This window comes from Pteropus vampyrus, unplaced genomic scaffold, assembly GCF_000151845.1.
Source record: "Pteropus vampyrus isolate Shadow unplaced genomic scaffold, Pvam_2.0 Scaffold507, whole genome shotgun sequence".
Lineage (NCBI taxonomy): Eukaryota > Metazoa > Chordata > Mammalia > Chiroptera > Pteropodidae > Pteropus > Pteropus vampyrus.
Window position 1 is genome coordinate 198,774 of NW_011889288.1, and position 12,331 is coordinate 211,104.

Below are 12,331 nucleotides of genomic sequence, written 5' to 3' on the forward strand. Positions count from 1 at the left end.
ATCAAACTTGCCTGTTCTGACACCTTTCTTAATGACATAGTGATGTATTTTGGAACTGTGCTGCTGGGTGGTGGTCCTTTGGCTGGGATCCTTTACTCTTACTCTAAGATCGCTTCCTCCATATGCAGAATCTCATCAGCTCAAGGGAAGTATAAAGCATTTTCTACCTGTGTGTCTCACCTCTCAGTTGTCTCTTTATTTTACTTTACAGTACTAGGAGTGTACTTCAGCTCTGCTGCTACTCACAACTCACAATCAAGTGCAATAGCCTCAGTGCTGTACAGCCTGGTCACACCCATGCTGAATCCCTTCATCTATAGTCTTAGGAACAAAGACATAAAGGGGGCTCTAAAAAAATTCTTTGGAATGGCAGGAATAAGAATAACAGAATAGTCATGAGTACTGTCTTTGAATATCAGAACATATGCCAAAAATTTTAAAACAGCAGATTGTTATAATAATCTTGTTTTATTTCCATCAGTTAGCTAATGCAGCATAACAAATTATCCTAATGCAATGATTTTTATTAAAAAAGATCATATGATAAAAGTTGTTCTGATTTCTTCTCAGATACTCATGAGCCTGCATCAGCTGGGAACCTCTACATTGTGCATCTCTGGCTCATCCATAATGTTGTGTGAGGCTGTAATGTACACCTGTCTTGAACCAAATTATAATCCTTTATTTATATATGTAGTTTAATCTTCTAGTTAACAAAAAAATTAGTTTACAAAAAGTGATTTGTCACTGTTTGATATCCATATAAGACACATTGCTTTCCACCCAATGATATTTCTGCCTCCCCCTGTTAAAGTGTGACTCAGCTACCTGTGCTCTACATCCTACCTTGAGCCAGGCAACATTTGATGTTTTTTCCTGCACGTATTTAAAATTTAAAATTTACTGAATTAAAGAGAACTTACAAAATGAGAGTACATATTGCATGTATCCATTTATAAGTAATTCAGGAAAGTGTACAATAACTTTAATTGCACTGTTATATAATTGTGAAAAACTGATTCTCCCTGAGTCTCAGGTCTTTATTTTTTATGTTAATGTGAGATAATAATAATTTTGATGAATGTGGTACAGGATAACTGAATTCTATGGAAATACTTTTTTGAGACCAAGAGCTCTTTCATGAGTTAGTAGTTTGTTTGTGTATATATGTATTTGTATATTATTTTTAAGAAATAAACACACGCACTTGCATATATGTACACACGTAGACTCAATAATTTCATTTTTTATGTTGAAAGGAAATTTTAGAGAACACTGAAGAGGATAGAAGTAAAAGTAATGATAGGTTGGTTAACATGAAAATTTTAAAATATAGAAATTAGAGAAAAAGATTGAAAGCAGAATTGTTGCCTTGAATTTAATAATGAATTGTTTTCCTATCTGAATGTCCAAAGATCTCAAAGTCAGAATCACATTTACATTTATGCAACAGGGAATTCTCTGTACCAGCTAATGGGGCAAACTCATCAAAATGACCTTAGATTTTTTTCCTCTGCATGGGGGTGTGGGTGGAGGTTTACATAAAATGTCCTTAACGTGGGGAAGCAAAATGAATGTACTGAGATGCTTAACATCAGTTTCCTCCAAAAACAATTATTGGATAAATGTCTGTATAACATTGCTATTGCTGCTGCAACAAATTACCACTCTAGGAATTTAAAAGAAATGTATACACCTATAATTCTGGAGGTCAGAAGCCTGAAGCAAGTCTCACTGGACTAAAATCATCATGTCTGCAGGGCTGGTTCCTTTTGGAGGGTCCAAGAGAGAATCTGTGTCCTCTCCTATTTCAGTTTCTGTGGTCGAAAGCATTCCTTGGCTCACAACTTTCTCTTTCCCCAAAGCCAGCAGTGTAGCATCTTCCAGTCTCCTCTGATTCCAATCTTCTTTCTTCCTCATCCACATTCTAGGACGATGATGATGACATTAGTCTCACCTGCAAAATCATGGCCAGTATTCTTAGAATTGGCTGATTAGCAAACTTATTCCATCTGCTACCTTCTTCCTCCCTTGCTATGAAAAAATAACATGAGTTTCTGGGGATTATGTTGTGGATATCTTTCTGAGGCTTTTGTTCAGCCTACTATAAAATTTTCTTAGTAATATGTTATTAGGTGTCACTCAGGGCTCTTAGACAAAAGAATCGAATGAGTTACTTTTCCAGAAGTATACGATATGATGTCACTCATTAATCTTTATATAAAATAATTGAGCAATAAATTCATAATAACCTCTATTCCTACACGCAAAAATGACTCCAGGTTCAGAAGACTTAAAACTACCTACACCTGACTCTAACTCAGAACCACAGCCTTGCTATTCACAGAATGGTCATTAGTCCAGGACCTGCAACATCAGAATCACCTGGAATATTGTTTGATTATCAGAATCTCTCGGCCCAACAGGATGTGCATTTGAACTAGAATCCTGAGTGACTCATATGAACACTGATTTTGGAGAAATGCTGGTCCAGACTAGGTTTTCTCACCTTCTCAATTAGACATAATTATTTGTGTTGGATGTTGTAGATGTTTAGTAACCTTCCTAGACATTGTCAAATAGCCCAGGGGCAACATCATCTCTGGCTGGGAAACACTGACCCAGAGTTTAAAAACTGGAAGCATCCTGACAGATCCTAATCAAGACCTATCCCTCACCCAGTTTGTAATGTGCAGTAGATCAATAAACTCTTTCAAGTCCCATTTCTGCAAAGGGGAATGAAGTTCACAATAATACTACCTCATAGAATGTACTTTTTGAAAAATTTAAATCAGACAAAGTCTATAAAGTGCTAAACTCAGATTACATGGCCTAAAAATATTAAAATGTACCTCTCATAATTAACAAATATTCTATAATGAGACCCTAAATGATAGCTCTTACCTTGTGATATAAGTACAAAATTCATAATTATCTTAACAAATGAGTCAGGAACCCAGAGTGTGGTGCCCAGGATTGCATGTCAAAAGGAACCCCACTTTTCTCTTGTTGAAGAGGAAATAACAATTCTCTGGAGACATCAGGGCTGAGTCCCATCACAATTCAGTGCTTTACAGATCCATGGGACCTGGTCCTGATTGATTTCTTAGTCTCAGACTTTGGAGAAAACATAAAGTCGGGGTTGAAATAAGGTGGTGGAAGGTTAGAGTTCAGGGAGATCAAGGACACAAAGTCTTAAAAACTAAATTCACTTGACTTCTAACCTGGTCTCTTGGGTCAGAGAATAATTAGGAAAAAAATCCTTTATGTTTATTCCAGAGGCCCAGAGGGAAATCATATGCTTAGAGGTTGGAATAACAGGAGGGAGATGCCTGATGAGCAGATAGAGAGAGCGGTAATACCTCCTCTATGCAGTCCCTCGGCGTGTACAGTGTTGGTGGACAGGAGACGGTTATTGCTTTTGACTCTTAAGCTGGCTCAGAAATGATGCTTCACTCCCTCCTGCTGTCTTGCTTGGAACAGAGCTTCAGTCTCCATCATCAACCATCCAGGTAGCAATTCAGACTTTCAGACAGAGTCCTCCCTCTCAGAGACCCCATCCAGGTGAGTCTGAGAGCCCAGGAGGTAATTCAGGAGAGGGTCAGAGAGGATGGAACCTGAGAACTCTTACCCGAGTCACATAAGAGCTCAATCAGCTCAGCCCAGAGACAAGAGATCACTGTGTTATATTTTTGGTTGAGTAACTAATTTATTATTAATTTATTTAATATTTTAATAAGCATGTATCTGCAATACAAAGATTATAGTTGACGATTAAGTCATGAGAATGAGAGTCTAGTTGGGTGAAAACGTGAAGTCAAATCTGTAGAATGAATGAGATGCATAAAATGATTGCAATAAAATGAAAACATACCTGAGGAGTTTTGCTGATCAGAGAATGGGAAATAGAGTGTCAGGTGTGGAGGGCGGTGCAGTGAGGTGAGAGTATTTGCATTAAATTTCTAAGATGGGCTGTATTTGAGCATGTCTTGTATTCATTGAAAAGATCCAGATGAGTAGATATAGAAACTAACTTGCAAGAGTTATTCATGAGACATACATTGCAGCATCTTCACTTATGCTGGTTATTCACATAAAAGTTAATTATGTAATGAGTCTAAAAAGGAATATTAAATAGATTTACCTTAAATTACTTCATTACTGGATAGACTGCATATATTTTGGGTTTGTTGCTCATTTACATTCTCTATCAAACCAATCAATAAGAATATTCTCCCACACTCAGCCTTTTTCCCAAGTGGTCATGTTGTATGTTAATTTCTACATGTAGATTTCAACTTTCTCCCATTTCAATTTTATTATTAGTTTCAAGTATACAGTATATTGGTTAGACATTTATATAGTTATGAAACAATCCCCCTGATTATTCCATCTTCTCTCTGGCTCTACACATAGCCGCTACCTTACTGCTGTCTGCATTCCCTATGCTATGATCCCTATCCCCATGAACCTCTATCAACTACTAATTTCTACTCCTTTAACACATCACCCCTTTCTCCTAGTCCCCCCAACCCCTCCCCTCTGGCCGTCACCAGATTGTCCTCTATATTTGTAGGTCTGTTTTCGACCCACAAATATATTTGTTTTCTGTTTCATAGCCTCCGTGTATCAGTGAAATCATATGGTACTTATCTTTTTTTTCTGTCTGACTTATTTCACTCAGCATAATCACCTCTAGGTCCATCCATGTCGTTACAAATAATAGGATTTCATTTTTCATTATGGCTGAGTAATATTTCATTGTATATATGAACCATAACTTCTTTATCCAATCATCTGTTGGTGGGCATTTAGGTTGCTTCCATATCTTGGCTATTGTAAATAGTACTGCCTATACTTTTAATAAAAAATTCTGTCATACACTCGGGGACTATAAATTGAGGACTGACCCACTTCTAGGCAAAGAGTATATGGTGCTGAGAAACAAATTATTTATAATCTGTAATGGAGACATTTAAGTCACCTGTTTTACCCTAAATCCCATTGCCACAAAGTCATCGCAGTCAGACCACATTTACATTTACGCAATGATGACTTCCCTGTTCCAATTGATGGGTTAGAATATCTCCAACTCGATTTAAAATTTCTTTTCTACTTCATGTGGGTTTCCAATGTAATATTCCCTTACATAACAGAAGCTAATGAATGAATACAGAGGCTTCAACTCAGGTCCAAAAGTAAATTTTTAAAAATAAATGTCTGTATTACATTTACATGTCTGCTGTAAAATATTCCTGTATTAGTTGTTTAAAACCAACAAATATATGCTCTCACAGGTCAGAATGTTAGAAGCTTGAATTATCTCATGGGTGAATATCAAGATATCTGCGGGCTGTGTTTCTTCTAAAGTCTCGGGGGAGAATCTGTTTTCTTTCCAATTCCAGTTTGCATTCTGGCCGCCTGCATTTCGAAGCTCACGCATCTCCTTTTTCTTCAAAGTGAGCAGTGTAGCATTTTCTTCGTTTCTCCTCTTCTTCTTCTAGAGGAGCATTGTGGTTAGTCCCACCTGGATGATCTTGGCTCATCTTCTGCCTTAAAGTCAGTTGATTAGCAACCCTGTTCCATCTGTTACCCTAATTCTTTTTGCTGTAAAATAGCATATTTAAAGGCACTGGGGATAGGACATGGACATCTTTTGGAGCTTTTTAATACTCCCACTACAAAGTCTACTTCGAAACTGTATTATTATGTATCACTCAAGAGCCCTTATGTAAAAGAAACTCAGAATTTATCACAGCCTCTGGAATTCATTCAAAATTACATGCAAATTAATTTTTTCATTCAGAATATCTAAAATTACCTACTCCTGACTCTAACACAGTACCTCAATTTTGCTGCTCAAACAGTGGTCCACAGACTTGGACCTGTAGCATCACCACCACCTGGAGCTTGTTAGAAATGCTGAGTTTGAGCCAAACAGGGCCGCTGCGTTTCCCGGAAGATCCTTGTTGATTCATAGGCACATTCAAGTTGAACTGCTTGTTTAGACTAGGTTTTCTTACCTTTCACTGTTGACATTAAGGGTGGATAATAATTTTCAGTGTTTAGCAGTATCCCTTTAGATGCCAAATATCCCAGGGGCAAAATCTTTTCTGGTTGAGAAACACAGCCTGGAAGCAATCTGTTAATATTTTAATCACTGCCCAATAAATACTCTGATATTAACTTTGTGCACATCACTAACTCTTCTGTTCCAACCCAAGGCCTTTGCACTGGCCATTCCCTCTGCGGAGTACACAGTTGCCCACATAACCTGGCATGTCCCTCCCTTATTCATTAAGGGCTCCGTTCAAATGTCATCCAGTTGGCAGGTTTTGTCTAAATACCCATGAAAAATAGAACACACTAGTCACTATTCTTTTGATAGGCTTTTCTTTTTTTCATACCATCTGTCACCATCTAAAATGTTATATATTTTTATTATTGCCTATATTTTTTCTCCATCATTGACTTGTACAGACTTTTGATTTTCAGCACTCTAATATTCACAACCTAAACTGTGACAAAAACATAGTCAGCAAACAATTAATATTCATGAAATACATGAAGAATGTCTCATTTAAAATGTAGAATACGTAAACCCCTTTAAAAATGCAGATTGGGACAAAAATTCCTAATCTGAAATGGCCCAGGAAACCCCAAACATATTGAAATTAATTTCTGGACTGCAAAATAGAAACTCTAGCATTAGACCTATGTGAGTAATGCCAGGTTGTATGAAAATTACTCATGTTATTTTCCTTGTTTTTGGAAGTCACTTCCACCACATGGAACCAGAGAATCTTACAAGAGGTTCAGAATTTCTTCTGGGACTTTCAGAGGAATCAGAACAGCAGCCCCTCATATTTGGGCTCTTCCTCTCCATGTATTTGATCGCCACGGTTGGAAACCTGCTCATCATCCTGGCCGTCAGCTCAGACTCCCACCTCCACACACCCATGTACTTCTTCCTCTGCAACCTGTCCTTGGTGGACATCTGTTTCACCTCCACCAACATCCCAAAGATGCTAATGAATATCCTGACACAGAGAAAAGTCATCACCTATGAAGACTGCATCACACAGATGTATTTTCTTCTACTCTTTGCAGTGTTGGGTATCTTCCTCCTGACTGTAATGGCCTATGACCAGTTTGTGGCCATCTGTCACCCCCTGTACTACACAGTCATCATGAATCTCTTGCTCCATGAACTACTGGTTCTAGTGTCCTGGATCATAAGTGCCCTGTGTTCCTTGTTGCGAAGCTTAATTGTGTTGCAACTGTACTTCCATACAGACTTGGAAATTCCCCACTTTTTCTGTGAATTCAATCAGATGTCCAACTTCCCTGTTCTGACACCTTTCTTAATGACACACAATGTTGTATTTTGCAGTTGGCTGCTGGCTGTGGTTTCCTGGATGATATCCTTTATTCTTACTCTAAGATAGTATCTTCCACATGTGGAACGTCATCAGCTCAGGGGAAGTGTAAGTATTTTCTACCTCTCAGTTGTCTTCTTATTTTACTGTATGGGCCTAGGAGTGTACCTCAGCTCTGTTGCTACCAACAGCTCACAGTCAAGTGCAGTAGCCTCAGTGATGTACACTGTGGTCACACCGATGCCAAACCCCTTCATCTACAGCCAGAGGCATAAAGACATAAAGGGGGCTCTGAAGAGATTCTTTGGGATGGCAGCTATAAAAGGGACAATCGTCCTGAGGCTGAAAAAGTGCCCTTGATTCCTGACTTCAACCATCGCAACCAGAAATCGATCCTTCAATCAAATTGTGGTTGTAGATCATCCTCCTTTTATTTATGTACTAGAATTTCCTTTTGTGGAGTTTAACTTCTATATACAATTTATACAACCACTTTATTAAATTTTCTAGGTTGTTATATAGACAGTTTTTCTTTCTGTCCATTTTCCTGCCTTCACAAAGTTTTTTCAAAACTTCATCAGAAATATTTGGAAATTCTTGGATTTCTGAAGAATAATTTCTTCTCAAATGATGTATATCAGTATAAGTAATTTGTTCTTGTTTAACAAATAGAATAGTCATATTACTTATGTAGCAAAAAAACTACATTTGGCTACTAAGACTGTTCGTATAATTTCATTGCAGGAAAACCCAAAACTACACTTTTCACTTTTGTGTCCCTTAATCTTTCTACACTCTTCTCTATAATGTAGACTTCATCATTGTTCCCTTTAAATCATAGCCCGTTGATAGTGGGGCTATAGGTGAAGAAGGCCTGAGGCATTGGCTGGGCCCCTACTGCTTCTTACTCAGACCAGACCCAAGGTTGTGGTTGAACCAGTCCTTGTGGTTCTTATTATATTTGCAACAACCACTAGGGAACTATGAAAAAGCAAGGTTTATTACTTACAGTTCCTGATAAAGCCATGGAATTAATATCCTCAGAAAAAATATTTTTAATACAAAATAAGTTCGTAAGTTAGTTTACACTACCAGCCACTAGTAGAAAGTCACATGGCTTCCTGCTAACCATTACAGAAAGTGCTCAGACCAGGACCGAATAGTTGGACTGCTGGAAGGACAAGTTAACAAGATAGCAGAGATAATAATAGTGAAGGAGGGTCTGATACAAGGACGCACATGTTATGAGTGAGCCTCAGCTGTTTTTACCCTATAGCTTATAACTGCACATAAGTTTCATTCCTTTAATACAGTTTTTTCCTGCTTTTTCTTTCCCTTGGACTCAAGTTAGATTTACCCAGATAAAGACATGATGACCTATTTATTTGCTTCCCCCTTCCCTGATCTTGTTCTCAATATGCCTACTCCTTAAATCATCAAGTTTTAGGATATAATTAACTAAGCTTCAGGTTTATAATCCTAAGGACAAATAGATGTCGATTGGACTTTAGACTAAATATAATATCTTGGCTTCAGATGTGTTTCAGCCCCAGGTCCATCAAGGCAGAGCTACAATCCTACAAGCCAAGGATCAAGGCTGCAAAATGGCACCATGGCTGATATCAGGACCAGACACCCGGACACAATGATTAATTACCTCAACCGCTCCTTGCTATTTCCTTGCCTCCTCTCCACGCAGCCAGAGAAACACATCAAGGCTGAGAACAAAAATAGATGACTTTGGTCATCCGCTCTTAGTCATCCAATCAGTAGCACCCACAACCTAGACTCCTTTACTAACCATGTCTACTGTTTTTTCCCTAAATAATCTATACTCCTGAGGTGGCGGCGAGGGGGCGAGGTGGGCAGGCCTTTGAGTGCTAGCTTGCCTGTGTCTCTGGGAATTGCAATTTTCCAATAAATAAATGCTTATTCTATTTGGCCCAACTCCTGTGTCAAGTCTTGACTGAGTGAAGCAGGCAACACGAACCTCCGGATTCATTTGTCCTCCAGTTTCAACAGCATGCAATGAGTAACAGCGCAAGACATATAGCTTCCACTCCTGTACACTATGACAACCTACTGACTCGCATTGTTAAGACATTTTCAGCCCACAAAGCCAACAAGCACCCCACCAAAATCTCACCAAAACCAGACAAGGCAATGCCAGGAGGGAAGTGGATGACTAGTAGATAAAAATTAACTGCTTACCTAATCAAAGACCAATCAACGAACCCACGACTCCAAACCCCTTACTCAGGATTACTCACGAGCTTTCCTCTATAAGACTTCTTGTCTGTAAGCCATCAGGGAGTTCAGACTTTTGAGCACTGGCTTTCCTGCTCTCCTGGCTGGCACCGTTTTCAATAAAATAGCCAATATTTCTTCAACACAAAGCCGAATGGCAGTTTTCATTGACTTGCTGCACAAACAGGTGGCCGCAAACTCTCTTTTGGCTAGTTCAGGTTTACTGGAGGGCACATAGCACACCCAGGGCCATACAGAAAGGTCTGGTGGGGGAGAAAGAGATAGGGGTAGGGAGAGAGAGAGAGGGGAGAGAGAGAGAGAGAGACTGAGCGAATAGACTGAGGGCACTGCCTTTACTAGAGTCCAATGGCAGCATTGCTAGGATTTTGTGGATTTGTATTTTATTGTCAAATTTAAAACATGAATGGAATAAAGGTGTGAGAAGTGAAAAGCAGGGTCACTCCTGTGGTCAGTTATATAGGTTTTCAGAGCTTTCAAAATGAAGACGTTCCTTGGTTGGGCGGCCTGTGTACTTATCTAGTAACTGTGTTGTATAACTGGTGATTAAGACTAACTGGAACTTTAAGCAAATGTAATCAGTCAGAAAGGTCTATAAGATGAGCTAGGCTAATGGAATCTATGTAATCACGAGAACCCTCCTGGAAGCTCTGTTTATAATAGAGCTCTATGGTTTTAAATTCTTTTTCCCTTCTATAAATACCCTTCCATCCTGGCACCCAAGCCAGAGTGTGCACGTGGCTTGCCATGTCTATATGCACTGGGTTGCAAACTCTTCTTCTCAAATAAATCCTATTTGGTGATGAAACATCTAGTCGATGTTATTTTTCAGTTGATATTTTGGGGGCTCGTCTGAGATTTCAGAGAAGAACAATCAGATGGTGTCAGGGCAAGTGAGCCACCAGGTGCAGGTGCCTCACATGAAGCCACTTGGGCTAAATGCTTGCTCTCCAATTAGGAAGCTTAGAGTGAGTCTCCTTGAATCAAGTTTCTGCTTTTTGCATTTTGAAGTTCTCTGCACTTTATTGGGGAATTGTTCAGGGGATTTACTTTTGTGTGTGCATAGGTTAGCAAGGGCTTGTCTGTTTGTCCCTCTGTTGTCTGTGAGTACTCAGTTTGACACACTGGCCTGACTTCTTTGGAAACGGGTTGTCCTTTGAGACAAAAATGGCTTTTGCCTAAAGATCCCTTTGGGTCAGAGTTTATTTCTATTGAAGTTAGTCAGTTTGGCCCAGTGTTAGACTGCCGTCTCAGAGAGAGAAGTGCCACCCAGCTCAGCCTCTAACTGGGCTCCCTGAGGTCAGTTATTTTTCTAGAACTGGCTCTTAGCCTTCAGCCTGGTCCTCTGTGAAAAGACTTCTCTAGATTGAGGCTGGCTGGTGTCTGACCTGCAGGTTGCTCAAGCTCTTCTAAATTGTCGTAGGCCCTCTAATCTAGAGGAAAGTCTCTGAAAAATGAAATCGCAGCTATCTAATTATTCCATACCATCTCTCTTTTGCCACAGATGCTGGCCTAGTAATAGTTAAAAACCACCAGCAATGTTCATGTGCATATTTAGCTAAATGGGCAGATATGACTAAAAGTGATTCAGAAAATCAATGGCCACTCTGGGTAACTTTTGAGATTCCCAAGCTTTGTTTTCTTAAAACTATATTGGACAATAATAGCACTAAAATAAGTAAAAACTGAGTGGAATGCCAATTTTTAATGGTATTTTGAGGCTTCCAAACGAGACTAAAAATTAGAGGTTGCCTTTTTCTGAAATAAAGTCTTAAAATTAACAGAGGCTACTGAAAATTTTAAAAAGGCAGTGGTGTCTGAAGCCACGTGTTGTCCTTCTGCAGCGCTGTCCTGCCCTTCCCCCTCTCCTCCATCATCTCAGGATCCACCGCCAGGTCCACCCTATTCTTCTACACAGACTTTGCCTCAAGCTTCTCCATCTTGCCCAAGTGCATCTCTCCAACCCCTTTGCCTCACGCTCCACCTTCGACGCCATTTTGCCTCCACTCCCGCCTTCTTTACCTTCAATTCTGCCTCTGGTGCCATTTTCCCTTGAATCCTCTCCTTCTTTCCTTCCTCTGAACTTACCAGTACTTTCCCATTTTAGATTAATCCAATGGGAATCCTAACACACTCCAAGTTTCATGTCTTTTTGACTAAAGCTGAGTTTGGAGCCATTGTAAAGGCATTCCCTAAGGTACCTGAGGATCTGCACAGGTTTACTGAGGAATCTGATATTATCGTTCAAGTCTATTAGGCTGGGTTCTCTGGTTTATATCAGCTACTTCACATATTCATTGGCGAAGGCCAGGCTCAACCCTGGATAAGAACTGCCAGATGAGAACATTCCAAAAGGAACTTTGAATAGCAATCTTTCAATTTGGGGGAAGAAGCTGGAGAACTTGTTTGAAAACTACACCAAGCAATTCCCAAGGCTTTTGTGAAGGCTGCTGATCAGAGCAAAATTCACACTTGCTCACAAAAGTCTGATTAATCTGTTCATAACTATTATAATAGACTTCAGGTCATTTTTGAGGAAAAGTCTGGTTTTCAGGTGTTGCTACTACTCAGGTACCTTTTAATTCTTTGTTAATGAGCTGAAAAGAGATCTTTCCCTCCTAGTTAAGATAACCAGGATAAAATGGGAGACTGTGGCCGCCCTGGATATGGCCATTTGACTTGCCATC

General features: G+C 39.4%; 1 pseudogene; it reads left to right on the forward strand.

The window, feature by feature from the left end:
* Positions 1 to 6,788: 6,788 nt before the first annotated feature.
* The window catches only part of LOC105307661, a 6,296-nt pseudogene continuing 753 nt past the window's right edge, over positions 6,789 to 12,331 (forward strand).